Consider the following 14,134-nt stretch of genomic DNA (forward strand, 5'->3'; position numbering starts at 1 on the left):
AATGGCCGCGATTTTTCCATAGGAAACAATGTTAAATGGGCCACAGAGCCCTAATAGTCCCCCTGAAGTCTGAAATGGCCCCCACAATTTTTAACGGCACCCCACGATCAACGTCAACCCGAAGCGTGGCGAGCGCAGCGAGCCCGCGAGGGGCGGCGGTACGCGTCCTCCGACCTTTTCATACCCCCACTATCCACGTCGGCGTGGAGTTGAGAATAGAATAGTGTGGCGAGCGCAGCGAGCCACCGAGCCCGAAGCGTGGCGAGCGAACGCGGATACCTTCACAGGTAAACGCGTCCCCTCGCGGGCTTCACAGGTGTCCGCGTCGCCACGGACACCTGTGAAGCCCGCGAGGGGACGCGTATAACTGTGAAGGTATCCGCGTCCCCTCGCGGGGCTCGCTGCGCTCGCCACGCTTCGGGCTCGGTGGCTCGCTGCGCTCACCACACTATTCTATTCTCAGCTCCACGCCGACGTGGATAGTAGGGGAATGAAAAGGTCGGAGGACGCATACCGCCGCCCCTCGCGGGCTCGCTGCGCTCGCCACGCTTCGGGTTCACGTTGATCGTGGGGTGGCGTTAAAAATTGTGGGGGCCATTTAAGACTTCAGGGGGACTATTAGGGCTCTGTGGCCCATTTAACATTGATCCCTATGGGAAAATCGCTGGCATCGCGGGCATCGCGTCGCACCTGTTTTTTTATGTACCCGCGATGCCCGCGATTTTTTCCCCCCGACGCCCGCGATGCTAATCGCGGGCGCCGTTCTAGGTAAAGAGTACCTATATATATATATATATATATATATATATATAGGTAGGTGAAGAGACAACAGCGGCACTCTGGGAATTTTTGAAACAGGTATATTTCAGCAAAAAATAGCTTCCAACGTTTCGGGGTATGTAACACCCCTTTGTCAAGGTTAATGTGCAGTAATCTGTGGGTCCCAAAAGTAGGCAAAATGTGGCTCTTCGTAGTGATCCATATAAATATTTTCATAGCCATGTGCTAAATTAGAGCCCATGGCTGTGCCGGAGCGCTGAAAGAAAAACTCTTTATCATAAAGAAAGTGGTTGCGTTCTAATATAATCCTCAATAAAGGACAGGACAAACTCTATTGGCGGCCCTGAATAAGGACCCTTACACAGACATTTTCTAACCGCCTCTACACCGCCATGACGGTGTAGAGGGAGCTGACATCCATGGTGGCCAAGAAACAATTATCTGGTATTTCACCAAGACTCTTTAGGCCCTCCAAGAAATGTCCAGTATCTTGCAGGTAGCTTTTAATCCTGCTCACACGCTCCTGCAGATAAGTCAACCAGCTGTGCAAGTGGCTGCAGCACCTACCCTTGCGCCAAAATAATCAGCCTACTCAAGGCTCTTATGGACTTTGGGCAGTTTATACAATATTTGACAAACGTGGTGCTCAACAGTTAAAAAAACAGCCAACACTCTGTCTATCCAATGAAGGGGGACAATTCAGCAGGGGTAAATTGATGGCTCAACATCCTCCTTGTAAATATCCTGGAACAGGTTAGCACTCACTTATATAAATGCAGATATCAAAGCAGGGTATGAGCGCTAGGGGCTCGTTGTGGTGTGCCGTGTACAGAGGCTGCCCTGTGGTTGAGGGGTGCCGCCCTCAATACAACCAAGACAGGGAAAAGATACCACTAGGCGCCTTATGTACACTCAAAAAAACATTTAATAACAATTTAATAATTCACAATGAATCACAATAAAAACAATTAATTGCATGCATGCAAGTTAAGCCTAAAAATAAGGGATACATATATCGGTTATTCCTTTTCTGTTATGATTTCATAATTACCGATCCAAATCCCAGAAATGCAACAAATTAGTTGGTTTTGCAGCAGACACAGCAACTTGCTGCTAATCCCTAGTATAGGGAAAATGTCCCATCAGTGAGCAATCAGATGGTATAGCATCACGTTGGGATAATTTGTATTCCACGTTTAAACCCCTAGTGGGGTAACTGAAGTGCTCAGCTGTTTTATAGCGTCCCGAATCTGGGGGAAAAAATGACAGTCACAGAAGCGGTACTTACTGCTTGCCGCAGTTGATTTTGGTCAGTGGCTGTGTAGCAGTGTTCAGCGGGGTGCCTCCTGTGTGTTGTGCGGGGTCCGATGACACCTCACGGCACCCGCTCACTGCACGCCGAATTTCTGTATTGCGGAAGGGAAGCAGATTGTAGATTGCGCTGATCACAGCGGCTGCCTCCTCTCCGGTATCCGGGATGATGGCCGGGCTGTATGGCCGCTCTGCCAATGTGGCCAAGGTGGGAATGGGACGTTAGCAATTGCTGGATGTTGGTACGTCTCTCCAGTCCTCAGTCCTCAGTATTGGGGAATAACAGAGTCCTCAAAAACGTGTTTCGCCGCGCTCAGGGCGGCTTTTTCAATTTTTCAATTCAGAGGCGCTGAGTTCACTTAAGTAAGGGAGGATATTAAGATTTTTGATTTGGAGCACACCGGTGCTTGCTTCAGATAAAACTGAGCCCTAGCTGACTAAGCTTTGGATTCAAATTGAAAAATATCAGGGTGAACTAATTTTGTTGACAATGTCGAGCAGGACTATAAAAACCACACTATTTACAAGTGGTTGTCCGGTGACGGTAATCAAAGAAATTCCAGCAGAGGAGGCCGCAACGTGAGTTCAATTTTGACACCACTACCTCTAACTCAGCTTTGGATTCCAAAGCAGCTGGCTCCAGACCATCCTCTGGGGCTTTTTTAGGGGTAGAGACCAGAGCCCAAAAATTAGATACAGAGAAAACAGGCCGCACCCGAGAGTTAATTTTTTACTTGTTGAGCCACCAATTAACCTGGGTCAGTGCTGAGCCACTTGCACAGCTGGTTGACTTTTATCTGCAAGAGTGTGTGAGCAGGATTAAAAGCTACCCGTGCCATTATTTATATGGACGACTATGAACAGAGCTACATTTTGCCTACTTTTGGGACCCACATTTAATATTATCGCAGGTTCATTGATGATGTTTTTATTGTATGGCAAAGCAGCAAAGAGTAATTTTTGTCAATGTTGAGGCTCTTTTCAGGGAGATTCACGCCATCCATCGATTTTTATGAAATTAATTTTTTGAAAGATAACAGGTTAGCACATACACTCTATCAAAAGCCAACTGATAGAAATACGTTGCTATCAACCACGAGCCATCACCCTGAGGCTCCTAAAAGCAGTTTGCCAGTGTCGCAATTTATGCGCATCGTAAGGAACAACTCGGAGACTGAACTTGCGACCATCAGATCGATGAAAAGTAAAACAGAGGTTCCTCGAGCGAGGATATAAAGGGCGTTCGATTGATAAATGCCTCACCAGGGCACAAACTCTTTTTCGCAATGAAAACATGAAAATCAAAAAAGTGGATCCTGACAGGATGCTCTTTAGCATCAAATGTGACACCAGACTACATACAGTACAAAGGTCGATAAAAAGGAAGTGGGAGATCCTTGAGACCGAGTCTGATCTCACCAGGGCCAAGAAAGGTCTGCCACTCCTTGGAATAAGGAGAGGGTCTAATCTTAAGGATCTGCTTTACCGTACCAATGCTAATTCAGGTTACATCAAAGAGCATACCAACAAGGATTGGGTAACCCGTAAAAATGGGTGCTATCGGTGTCTCGGCTGCACCACTTGCAGGTCGATGATGGTTGGGAGTTCTTTTCCACAACCACAAACAGGCAAGAGGATACAACTACAGTTTAAACTGCATTGTCAGTTGGACTTTGTTGTTTATATTTTACAGTGCTCCTCCATGTGGGGAAGACAAAGAGATTGTTTTGTGAAAGAATGGCTCAACACCGTTTGGATATACGGTTAGCCTATGAAAGAGGTTCAACTGATAAACCGGTGGTGGTACATTTTGTCTCAAATGGACATCAGGTCACCATGCTCAAATACATGGTTATTGATTGTGTCCCTCCACTGCAAAGATGAGGTGATAGAGACTTACAGTTGTTAAAGAAGGAGTTAAAGTTAAGCTGGATCCATACCCTTGAGACTGTGGCCCCAAAGGGGCTTAATGAATACAACCATCTAAGCATATTTTTGTGAACTACTTTTTGAGTGACAGCAACATTACAATTTCAATTTAGAATTTTTTGCATTTTTTAAGATTTTGTAAATACACTTAGGTTATCGGAGGCCCATTACTATTGTGATCATTATTATAATATTTTGTTATTGTAAGTTTTGTTATTGTTTTTTTTGGTGTTTGCTCCTATATCGGTACTTACCGGTGGTGGCGCATGCACCATGTTTTTTTTTTTTTTTTATATATGTCTTATTATTTGTGTTGATATGAAGTGTTTTTTTAAATGCATAGGTATCCCCTGTTATCCCCACTCGGCAGCCCTGCATAGCACACTAAATAAGTAGAAGCGATGTGTTTTTCAAGATGGCCGTGCGTTCCCCGACAGCCGCGAGGTGGAACACACAGGTCGCAATAGCGGAAATGGCCTGGGTGAAGCGCATAATGATGCTCTTTCGGTTTTATGAACCCCATGCCGGGTTGGACAGCTGATGGATGTCCACCCGGATGTAATGGACGGCGTGGCTGCACGCTGTTTACACAGGTTTGTGAGTATAAGTGAGTGTGGTTTAAATTACTATGCAGACAGACTGGCAGGCACCACCTACTTCATTTAAATAATTTAGACAACTTTTGTTTAGAGTATGTTCATATGGATACTGCAGCCTACACTCTGTTCATTTTCCTTACATTAAAACCTAGTAAATAACTGATTAAGACTAAAACAAATATTTCAACTGGTCTGCCATCACTTGTGTGTAAAAACATGCAAATCATATGTGATCTGCTTAAAAAATGATTTGATAAAATCTGCATTCAGTTCTCGCGGGGAAAAAAAGTATTTGTATTATTTTCTGTTCATAGGAGTATGCATTACAAATGCAAATGTGAACAAACATTTGCAATGACGGATTTTATTGTTGCTTATGTAGTCAATACTCTTATTATTTAAATGTCATATATATATATATATATATATATATATGCAAAAGAAGAAGGAGAGAGCGCACAGTGAGTATATCAAAGGTATCAAATTTACTCAAAATATAAGCTCACATACATCATAGTTTAAAATCATCAGCTTGCCAGCAATTCAGTATCACATCAGAAACAGCGTGGTAGATTTGTAGAACCTCACAGGAATGGACACCGCTGGAAACGGCGCCCTTGCCGGGAAATCCACTCCCCACACTGATGTCAGATGTTAGACGCTGGAGGATCAGCAGCAGCAATGGTGTGTTTGAACCTCTGGCACACCCAACTAGTTTCGTCACAGGTGGACTTCGTCAGGGGGACGAAGTCCACCTGTGACGAAACTAGTTGGGTGTGCCAGAGGTTCAAACACACCATTGCTGCTGCTGATCCTCCAGCGTCAAACATCCGACATCAGTGTGGGGAGTGGATTTCCCGGCAAGGGCGCCGTTTCCAGCGGTGTCCATTCCTGTGAGGTTCTACAAATCTACCACGCTGTTTCTGATGTGATACTGAATTGCTGGCAAGCTGATGATTTTAAACTATGATGTATGTGAGCTTATATTTTGAGTAAATTTGATACCTTTGATATACTCACTGTGCGCTCTCTCCTTCTTCTTTTGCAAAATTATCGGTAACCCGTGGTGAGGGTTTGGAGTCTAAAGCTGCACGCATCTTGGGACTAATATTGGGATCCTGATTACACACAATCAGAGGACATTGCGCCTGGTATTTTTTTCTCTTGAGATATATATATATATATATATATATATATATATATGTACAGTTGAGAAACCGCACACCGTCAGGAAAATAGTAGGGTGCCAGATCACATATAGAATTGCATATATGGGTTATCTCCTAGGTAGAGAGTGGTCTGCACACCAGATTTTAGACAAAACATTTTATGTCACATAAAAAAAGTAGCACATGGCAATGCATTGGAATCATAAAGCAAAAAGGTGCAGGTTACTTATCCAAGCCCATCACAACAGTGTAGGCTTGGATAAGTAACCTGCACCTTTTTGCTTTAAGATTCCAATGCATTGCCATGTGCTACTTTTTTTTATGTGACATAAAATGTTTTGTCTAAAATCTGGTGTGCAGACCACTCTCTACCTAGGAGATACCCCATATATATATATATATATATATATATATATATATATATATATATATATATATATATATATATATATATATATATATATATATATATATATATATATGGCACATGAGAGGTTAAAGATTTTTTTGCCCAGAGCAAATTTAATTTGTTACTCATTTTAATGAAATCACAAAATCTGACATGTCCAAATTGCAATACTAAATCTTCTAATGTATTGTTCCCGCTATGAAATAACTATGTACTTTTTCAGATTACACACTTTCGTTGACAGCTTTGAATTGGTAGTCATGCTTCATCTGACATTTTTAATTTAAAATTTTAAATCAAAGTCTTTAGTGATTATAAAATTCAGTACATTAACTCAATCACAAACTCCAAATAGAAAGAACCCCTTCAGAATGGAAATGAGTCGGTATGGTACGGTATTGTGAAGCCTGCTCACTAGATGCTTACTTCTGTGTACTTTGCATTATTTTATTGTCTTGTTCTTCATAATGTAATAGACATAAATGCACAGTACAATAATAGGGACTACACACATAGGCCCTTATTCTGGCTGGTGCGGATATGTCCGCGTGCGTTCGTTCCGCCGATGTTTTGTGTTTGCGCATGTGCAGAGGCATATCTGCGCATGTGCGAAAGGGACATACGTCCAAATTCCGCATGAATTGTTTACACTACAAACAGGGGGAGGAGAGGGGCGTGAAGGGCTGTTTGGCCTCATTAACATATGCATACGCCCCACGTTTCATGGGTGTTCCCATGAAAACGCTGGGCGTACATATGGTAATGCGGCCGTGACGCACGTGTAGGGGGTGGACATGTGACATTGCCGGATGTCAGCTGCCCGCCCAGATCCCTGCTTTTGCACAGAGAAATGCCCGAGTGGTCTGAGCTCGCGGGAGCTGCCTGACCACTCGGTCCTGCATTCGATGGTCTGCGACTATCGAATGATGGGGGAGGTTCCCAGAGATGGAGGAGGTGTATACATGAGAAATCCACTCGTGCTCCGTGCGGTCAGCGGCTTACCTCATTCGGACGGAGTGAGCGATCCGTACGGAAGGCGGGGTTTAGGACGCACGGTCCTGGCCGCATATTCGGCTCCGGCCGCACAGACCAGAATAAGGCCCATAGTGATTTGTGCCAGCAATTTGCATGGGCGATTCCCCTTCAGCTTCCTGGCATGTAGATCGCTCAGAAAGTGTCAGCGATGTGCGCTCGCGATTCAGTTTAGGAACTTAGCATGGGAGATTTCAGTTGTAAGCAAGTCAATGCAGATTGCTGATCTCTGTCGCTGGCAATACGCAGTCTACATGCTTACTCTTCATCTACATGCGATAGTGATGCACCGAGCCGCGCATTGCGTACGCAATGGGCTCTACACATGCAGCGATGTATGCTGAATTTCTAGGTGATCTAGAGAAATTAAGTGAAATCGCTTAGAATATGGCTATTATCGCTGTGAGTGTAGACCCCACCAGACATTAATATCTGCATTCTATTAGTACTTGCTTCAAAGAAGTTCCTTAATTTAGTAAAATACAATTTGACCTTCTCTCTACCATTTACCAGCAATTATGGCATCCCTATCATGAAAGTTTTAAAAATATATAAATATATGCCTTTTGCTAGCCTGTTTTACATTCTCATATGGATGGCAGCAGTGATGGCTGACCGTTGGATCTTGTTTGTGCTAAACCACTCACATAATCTTCTCAGAATTATAATTTGGTAAAATAACTAAATTAGTTAGTAGTGTTGGGGAATATTTTGAAACTAAAGATAGGGTTACTTAAAGAAATGTCATCTCAATTCACATGATGGTTTCAATACGTTCCAAAAAGGGGCCTTATTCAGTAAGGACTACATATAATAAGATGCTCACAGCAGCTTAGCATATGTGATCCTTAGCAATGCAAATGCAGGAGGAGGTGTGAATGCCTCTGCCTGGAAATCAGGCACAGGTTATTGCATCTTTACTTTGCAATCACTCTCCTCCTGCAGCGGAGGACCCTTGCTGAATCAGCTCCAAGGGCCATATGGACATAAGTCTTTGTTACTGCTTTCCACCAAAGGCAGTGAATGGTTGTTGAAAGAGCTATAGATTTATAGACAATGGGACTGAATCAGATGAGGCAAGTATGAATGATATCCCCCACTATAACTAATCCACAATATAAACAATATGATTAAATAAGTTCTCTAAAGCCTCAATTATATTTAGATATATTATACAGAGGGAGCAGCTCCCATTGGAGCTGCTCCTGGTGATAGACTCGCCATTCGCCAGCCAGTGTAGATCACTTGCAGACAAATGCTGGCACACAGACACTGACAAAAAGATGCCTAAATAAAAAAAATGCAAACACAAAGGCCAGTATTCAATGTTCACGAGTCACCGTTTTTTTTCGGCGAATCGGGCTGTTCACATGTATTCCGCGTCCCCTCGCGGAGCTCGCCACGCTTTGGGCTCGGTGGCTCGCTGCGCTCGCCACACTATATACATTCAACTCCACGCCGACGTGGAAAGTGGGGGTATGAAAAGGTCGGAGGACGCATACCGCCGCCGCTCGCCACGCTTCGGGTTGTCGTTGATCGTGGCATAGCATTAACAATGGGGAGGGCATTTGACATAGTAATTACCCATCAGGGTGGGTATACAATTAAATTCGGGTCTGGGGGGGGATTTTAACATTGTAATCAGCCATCAGGGTGGCTGTACAATTAAAAATCGGGTCGATTTGGTCACATCGCATCGCATCGCATGCGATGCGATCGAACAGATTTTTCAAACCCAATGACATACAATATAAATCGGTGGCGCCGTGCTAGGAAACAAGTACCAATTTTTTTTCACTGAAAATATGATTCACCCTATTCAATGTTCACTGTTCGCCTAAAGCGAACAGTGAATGCCGGCCAGTTCTCCGTTTCATGCTCGCTGCAATTCGCTGGTGTATTTCAATGGGGTTTTCACTGGGATTCGCCGAGAGTGTATTCAATGCTAGGATGGCGAATTGCTTTCTCCCTGATTTTTGCCATGATTCACGATTTTGCATTCAACATCTTTTTAAGGTGAACTGGAAAGTGATCTTTTAAAATAAAGGGTTTTTTTTGGTGTCAAAATATCTGATTTTATTTTTCTGTGCAGGGCATGCTATTTTTATTTATGTGCTTGAAGCACATTAATATATATAAAATTTTTATTTTATTTTTTTAACATTTTTTTATTTTATTTTTTACACTTTCACCAGCAGGGGGCCAGGAGGCGCTCATTAATATTCATATATTCACTGCACTCTGGTCCCGATCGTTAAATATGCAGGATCGGGACCAGTGAGTGCAGCGGCTCCTTATCCCAGCCCCCTGCCAGCTCTTGGGGGGCTCTCCCTGTGTCCCTGCAAGCCCTCCTTAACCCCCTCAGTGTCTGGCGCAGGCAGGGAGGCTTCCATCTCCCTGTCTGCCACCATCCCCCAGCTCCCTTAAAATACGCCGCCAGGGGCTCGCTGCCCCTGTCCCGTTGAATAGGGTGACACGGAGGGCTGGCAGCTCCAGCCCTCCGGAACCCTGCAAATGTGCGGCGAATCCTTAACAGGATTCGCTGCACATTTAAAAAACCAGCATTGAATACCGCACTAAGATGCTGATACATGCAAACATATATATATATATATATATATATATATATATACCCTCAAATATGCAGCAGCCGCTGGACTTTAGACTCCCAGCCATAACCAGCATGTTCCCTTGTTCTGTTTTCCTGCAGCAGACAGCACCCCCCCCCCCCCCTCCCCCACACACACACACAGCAGCTCCCTCCTCCCTGGATAGGCCAGGAACACACATTGCGGCTCCCTTCTTGCCTGGCCGTCGGTCCACCACATCCACTGGTCCCTCCATCCACCCGCTCATTCCCGTCAGCTGGAGTCTTTGAACTGTGGCTGCTGCAGTGATGCTCCCAGCTAGCAGGGTAGCAGCACCAGGAATAGCCCGATAGCCAAAGCAGCTTACAGTTTCCGGTTCCTGCGTGTGGCTGCAGAACAGCAGCCCTGATTGACAGCTGACCACAGGACTATCTGACCGCCCTGCCGAAGGGGCAATTAGACTAGCAAACTCGCAAACTTGCCTGGTGTTCCATGGGCCAATCCTCCACTGATTTTAGATCTATAAAATATGTATAGTTTGAACAGTATGCTCTAATATGTAAATACTAGTTACCCTCTTGTCAAAATGACGGAACAACATAGCAGTACTGTCTTCGCCAGCAGCTGTGCAGGCTTAAGTGTAGTAACACTTGAATTGCTCTGTTAGGCACCATCTAGTGGCTTCCAGCACACCGCACTTGAATTCCCCCCACAGAGGTAACGAGCAGCGTTAGCCTTTAATTATATAGAATATAAGTGTGTTATATTAACAGTTATTTTCAGTGGTGGCTCCAGATTTGGGGCTGTAGTGAATTCCAAAATTCAAACATGGAAGACACACCAACTGCTACCCCATACACTATCACCTGAGACTCATTGGCATTCGGTGTGACTGCCCTACTTGAATTTTGGACTTCGCTTCAGCCACACCTCTAGAGCCGCCACTGCTTATTGTCTATTGATCTCTTAAGCCCCGTACACAGGGGGGAGATATATTGCTCAGCAATATATTGCTAGCAATATATTGCTGAGCAATATATTGCCCAGTGTCTCCTTTTCATCAGCGACCAGAGATGGTCGCTGATGAAAAGGAACCTCTGCCGGGGGTGCCGCAGAGGTAATTAGCTGGTCGCAGTAGCAAGCTCCTGCGACCAGCGATTAGAATGGGGCTGAAAACGGGAGCGCGCACCCGCCGATTTATCGTCGGGGGCACACTCCCAATCACTGGCAATATGGTTGCCTGTGACCATATTTCCAACAATTTCAGCCCCTATCGCCCCCATGGGAAGCGGTCATCTATTAGAATGAACTTAGGTCTACAGTCATTAGGTCGACCCCACTAGGTCGACTGGCAGGAAGGTCGACCTGACTTAAGGTCGACATGGGCCAAGGTTGACATGACTTAAGGTCGAATTTGCATAAAGGTCGACATGAGGAAGGTCGACTGGTCATAATGTTGACATGGGTTTTTCACTGTTCTTTGAGCCGACATGTGCCGACAGGCGGTATTTCATGCCCTACCATCCACTAGGGCATGGAGGAGGTTATTGAAGCTGTGGCGAGCGAAGCGAGCAACCGTGCCCGAAGCATCGCGAGCGATGCGAGGGTCCGATTCTCATTGCCAACTGTATCCATGTCAACTGTGTCGACATTCGGATCGAAAAACAGTGAAAAACCCATGTCGACATTATGACCAGTCGACCTTCCTCATGTCGACCTTTATGCAAATTCGACCTTAAGTCATGTCGACATTGGCCCATGTCGACCTTAAATCAGGTCGACCTTCCTGCCAGTCGACCTAGTGGGGTCGACCTAATGACTGTAGACCTAAGTTCATTCTGACAGATGTACCGATTCCGCCCCCGTGTGTACACAGCTTTAGATACATTCAGTAAAATGAATCTATGGAATTATATGTCTTTTTTTTAAATATCCACATTATATCGTATGATCCCTCTTTTATGCTGTGAGATGTTTTTAAATGTCATAGTTATATTGTTTAGCAGGCCAATAGTTAGCTTGAAGTGGTCTTGATTGAAGAAAATGACTATATGAATATATTGGAATAATAAGAATTACTGTATGCAAAGACAGCTGTTGGATAGCTGAAAGGAAACCTGTTCTGTCCTAATGGCAGGAAATATGCTGCTCTAGGAAGGAGAGCCATTGTTACACAGCTATAGAAGGTGATTATCATCCCACCAGGCATTATCATTTCAGAAAATATTCCCCTTTTTGCAGCAATAATTCCCACTTTAGCGTGCTGCTTTTGCCCAAGCTTTTAAGATTTTTAGGGTTTTATTTATTTGTATGTATGAATTACTGCTACTGTCCTCACACACGTATCTCGACTGATACAAAAAGGTGTGATGGACATTGAAAATGATTAGTCAGGTGATGACAGACCTTGTTATTAATGTCTCTGTCAGAAGCTGTTTTTAAATTCTGCCTTTCATCATTATTGCAGCATATAATCATACAGGTAGGAGGCCGTAGCGGTTTGCTTAGCATTAATGGGACACACGACAAAGGACTTTATGTGGCAAAATATTCTTTTGCAGACGTTTTGTTTTTATTTTTTTAAGAAACTGTTTCAAAGTGCTTTATTGTTCATCAAATATCAAAAGGTCTATGATTGTCTTCACATTATTGTGCAGCTATGACATTCTTGTGGATGTCTGTAGAACATGAGTTATAACAACTTGAGCTAATCTTTGTGTGTAGCAAAAACAGCATTGCTGCAACTTAACAATAATTCATCTGCTTTACCATATACATCTGTACAACAATTCCATGCTTTTGTATTACATGCAGATAACAGTTCTGCAGTATGACTTTATCTTTATCCTCATCTCTCAATTACATAATGTTCTTAATTTTCTTCCATCATTAACGGCAAGCTGCACATTTCCAGTAACCATGGTAACCAGTGTCATGAATTGGAATAATTGTTCTAATAAGTATTTGTTACTGCTAGAGTAAACTCTGTATAGAGTGCACTCACACAATAGGCTCTTATTAACAGTATGAAACACAGATACATAACCGTTTATATGCAGTAGAGCACACAAATGACCTTGAGTAACAATGCATGCAGAGATGTATCTAATAATATTATTTGCATGACTGTGTTATACAGAGAGGCTTTCTACTACCAAATACTATAAAACTAGAACTCATTAAGAAGACTAGAGTTGGATTGCCGGTGTGTGTGTGTGTGTGTGTGTGTGTGTGTGTGTGTGTGTGTTTTGGGCACTTGTCACAATGACTACACTTTAAATGAATCTTTTAAACCAATAACATTTAAGATAAAATTATTTTTTACTGTCAATTCAGATGTAGTATTCTTTGTTTAAGTAAATGGCACAATCAGTCACATAACTAGATGGATTAAATGTGTCTACAAAAGCACACAGAGGGTTCATTTACTAAGATAGGAGTTTTATTGAAGATGGGATGTTGACCATAGCTAAATAAGAAAAATATTCGGATTGGTTTCTATGTGCAACATCCCATCTGCAAAGAACTCCTATCTCAGTAACTTTACCCCAGAGTTCATAGTATATTTAACGTCATAATATTCAGATATTGAATTCCACATGCACCTTTCCTTTAAATTGAGTCTTATCAATTGTATATGCACTTCCAGCGTATTTGCCAATCCTCCTAGAATGGCTAGGAGGCTGCCAACAATTGGGAGGCCTCCCCGACCCCCTGGAAAGTCTCAAACATCCCCCATACCTACTAAAAGTGCCCATACACTTGTCCGATTTGGGCCGATTTAGCCCGATCCAGACGGATTGGAAAGAGAAATTGGCCCAAGTCAGATGTGTTTTACATCCCCACCGACCAAATGCATGGTCCCATGAGCATCGGATTGAACCCTAAAGAGTGAACCTGCTGCAGGTTTAATCTGTCGGATCGGACCCATCAGCGGCACATTGCAGGTGCTTTTTAGCACCCACGATGTGTTGGTCCAATCTGTAGGTGTGTGACAGCAGTGAAGCACCACTGTCACACACCTATGTGCAGCAGTGGGGTCTGGGCAGCAGCAGCTGGGAAGAGGCATCCGGCCAATGTTTTCAAATTCAGCAACGTTTCCCATGTTGCCGCCCGCCAAATAGTTTTACTCAGTTCCCATCCGCCGTACACGGACCCCGCTGACTTTGTGCCCACAACACGCCACACAGACCCCCTACCCACCCCGCACGGACCCCTCTGTCAGCCCCCAGCCACACAGACCCCCCTGCCCGGTGCCCACCGCTGTCAGCTCCCCAGGGATATACATGCAATAAATTGCATGTGATTTATTGCATG

At 44.0% G+C, this 14,134-nt stretch overlaps 1 protein-coding gene across 6 annotated transcripts in view; it reads left to right on the plus strand.

Moving 5' to 3' along the window:
• Positions 1–14,134, plus strand: part of SYT1 (synaptotagmin 1) — a 642,856-nt gene that overhangs the window by 459,188 nt on the left and 169,534 nt on the right. The gene's annotated exons all lie outside the window — the stretch shown is intronic.

This window comes from Crinia signifera, chromosome 4, assembly GCF_055691185.1.
Source record: "Crinia signifera chromosome 4, ASM5569118v1, whole genome shotgun sequence".
Classification (NCBI taxonomy): Eukaryota; Metazoa; Chordata; class Amphibia; order Anura; family Myobatrachidae; genus Crinia; species Crinia signifera.